Raw genomic sequence first — 3731 nt, 5'->3', positions numbered from 1 at the left:
AGTGTTATAACATTGGTCTTCATGTGACCTGGTAAGGTGATGTCATGCCTAGCACACCTGGCCGGAGGACCTATTGTTATAGTTTCCTTTTCTGCAAGATTATCCATTCTTCCATGAGGAAATTGTAAGACTTATTCTATAAGTTGTCCTTGATGGATCCTTTGTGTATCCAAAGTCTGATCTTTGCTTGAAGACCTTGTCAAAGCTATCTCGAAGCATGTCTGTGTTACTCCGATCTTCAATAAGAACATTTGAAGCAAAATGCTATCTTTTCTTTAACAATTATCCAAAACACCGTTGTATGGGTATTGTCATGAAATTACTCTCCCCTTATCTAAAGGGTTTTCTACATTATATCCTGTCACGGATATCATGCTCTGCTTATCATTGGGAAGGATATACCCCTGAAATGTCTGATAATCATATTTTTCCTTTCGATTATTTGGTTTAACCTTTCTTGTGATCTATATGATCTGAGCAGTAATATTCTCCTGCTTATGTAAACACCTCGGTGTACAACTCTGTCAGTAAGACCCTGTTACTATTGTTGATGATATTCCGGTAACCATCGATGGACGAGAACTTTGCCTATTGGTCCGCCTTGTTTCAACGAGCAGGAAAATGGTTCTCTTCGTCCCTCGCCCTTGGTACTGATGTTGTTGCTGACATAACTAACAGGCGATACTCTGACCAGCCTTGCTATCTTGACCGTGCAAATTGATTAGCGCCTTCCTGCAGTTAACCCACATGGTGAGCCCATAACCCACAGTTCCACAGGATCGAAACCTGACTCTCCTGTACACCCCTGTTTCTAAAGTTATTCCTCATGCTTGGCTTCGTATGAAAAATCATGAGCCAACTTCCTAGTGATCTATTCTGGTCTCAGACACAGTACTATTCTAGTTGCGCTGAACCCCTTTCACACTTTGTTTCAGTCAACGAACGATTGCCTACCTGCTTGAAACTTCCCATGATACCTCCTTACTTTGCTCTCGATATTTTTCTTAAGTTTCAATTCGAGAGTTACTTTCCGCCACCTTCCCTGATGTTATCTACCAGATAAGCAGCATTGTAGCGGTCCGTTCTTCCGAAGTTACTCCTTGTCCTTCATACGTACGATGGAGTTTCCGAAGATAGGATGACGACTTCATCATGATGACCTAGAGCAGGGAAATGAAGACATCAATGTAATGGATCGACTTCTTCGAGAAGAGAAACCAAGACCGAGAAGACTCAATAGAATTTCGTAGCCAGAACTTTCCCCCTTACTTCACCTCTTAAATCTCAGGACGAGATTTCTTGTAGTGGAGGAGAATTGTGACGCCCGGATAATTAAGCTACAGTGAACCTCTGCTAATGATGCCACGTCACTTCCATTACTGTTGCTAATCTCACATTAGTTCGAAACCGATTTAAATCCAAAGTCAAAATCAAGCAATCAATAAAAGTTTTCAAATATTAAACTAAAATGTTCATCATGTGGCAAATAATCCCTAACTAGTTTTGGTGGTGGAACCAACCTTTTACAAAGTGTTTAAATGCCATAGACTAATTAAAAATAGCGGCTAAAATAATAATTTAATTGCTTTTGAAAATATAAAAATATTAAACTAATTTATTTTGGGTCAAACTAGGTTTGGCAGTGGCCTATTTTGATGATACTAATTTAGGTGCTACCTTGGTATTTTAAAGAAACTAAAATAATTAGGAACTAAAAGAAAACAGAAAAGAAAAAAATAAGAAAAGGTAAAAGAAAAACAAAATACAAAAAATAATATAAAAAGAGAACACCCCTCCCCGCTAGGCCACGACCCAGATGGCCTCGGGGCCAACCAGGCCGGCCCAGCTGGCGCCTACAACACCCCTGGGGGCGACCGAACCCTAGCGGTCCCTCCCACACTCCTCGATCCCCATCTCTCTCCCTCACTTTCCCACATCCGCCGCCACCCGCGTGCTCGCACATATCGTGCCAGGGAGAGGAGCTCCCCGCGCCCGTTCCCTTCGCGAGCGCCTCCTACCGCCGCGAACGCAAGCCGCTCCAGCGATGCTCCGCTACCCTGCCACCCATCGGCTCCGTTCCTCCCCTTCTTCTGCGCCTCCTCGCCGCCCCTGCCCGACTGCCTCATCACCGGCGGCCCGCGCCGCGTCGGCCATCAGAGCCACCAGCCAGCACCACCGGCTCCTCCCGTGCGACACCCGCGTTGTTCTCCATCGGCCTCATCCGCTCGTCGCCCCGCTCACCGTCGCCGCCTCGCAATCGCCGGAACCTCCCCGACCTCCTCCTCACGGGTCGCCGCCACGCCTTGCCGCCCCCGTTCCCCGCCAACGGCTGTGAGCGCCTCCCTCCTCTGCTTTTCTCCTCGCCGCGGTCACCGACGCCCCGCGCCTCCCCGCCCGACCCTCGCGCGCCGATCCATGCGCCCTCTCGCCCACGCATGGCCTCGCCTCCCTCTGCTGCTGCTCACGCGTCGTTGCTCGCGGCTGGCCTCGCCTAGTTCCACATCTGCCGTGCCCCAGCCTGCCCCGGCGTGCCTGCACCTCGTCGGCGTTGCTCCTATCCGGGGCCATGCCCTGCTCCCCCGTCGCGCTATGCGCTCGTCGCCGGCGCTCCTCTGTGAGCGGCCGCGCGTTGCCAAGCCATGGCTGCTTGTGCCACCGCCACTGGGGCCAACCCCCCCAAAAAATGAATAACCAAAATAAATAAATAAAATAGGATAAATAGTTAATTAATTATTTGGACAATTAACCTAATTAATTGGTTTAGCTAGCCTAACAGAACATGACAGTGGTACCCCCTAGTTAAACTAAACTCTTGAACTTAACCCTAGACAATGACATGTGGGGCCCCTGTGAACTGTTCATTTGGATAAGGCTCACACAGTCAGCCATTGACTTTGACTCTAGGCCCACTGTCAGCCTCACGTGCAAAAGTGTGGGTACACTTTCTGGTACCCGTAGGCCATAGCATTTAGATATTAAAAATGATTTTCGAATTAAGGTAATTCCAGTAATTCCAAAAATTCAATTAAACTTGAGAAAATCATATAAATTAAACCGTAAGTCGGATGAAAAAACTTTGTACATGAAAGTTGCTCAGAACGACGAGACAAATCCGGATACGCAGCCCGTTCGTCTACCACACATACCTAGCATAGCGAACACACAACTTTTCCCCTCCGGTTCATCTATCCGAAATCTCGAAACTCCGGGGATACTTTCCCGGATGTTTCCCCCCTTCGCCGGTATCACCTCCTACCGCGTTAGGGCACGCCTAACACCGCTTGTAGTCATGTCATGCATCGTCATGCTTATGTTTGCATTATATTTATTTATTCTTGCCCCTCTTCTCTCCGGTAGACTACGAGACTGACGCCGCTGCTGGTGCCCCGATCGACTACTGTGTTGACGACCCCTCCTTCTCGGCTGAGCTTCCAGGCAAGCCCCCCCCTTGATCACCAGATATCGCATATTCTTCTCTATACTGCTTGCATTAGAGTAGTGTAGCATGTTACTGCTTTCGGTTAATCCTATTCTGCTGCATAGCCTGTCATTGTTGCTACAGTTGTTACCCTTACCTGCTATCCTACTGCTTAGTATAGGATGCTAGTGTTCCATCAGTGGCCCTACACTCTTGTCCGTCTGCAATGCTATACTACTGGGCCGTGATCACTTCGGGAGGTGATCACGGGTATATACTATATACTTTATATACATGACACATGTGGTGACTA

This window comes from Triticum aestivum, chromosome 3D (assembly GCF_018294505.1).
Source record: "Triticum aestivum cultivar Chinese Spring chromosome 3D, IWGSC CS RefSeq v2.1, whole genome shotgun sequence".
In the NCBI taxonomy this organism is placed as follows: Eukaryota; Viridiplantae; Streptophyta; class Magnoliopsida; order Poales; family Poaceae; genus Triticum; species Triticum aestivum.
The sequence above is the reverse complement of the archived record's forward strand: the minus strand, read 5'-3'. Positions refer to the sequence as shown.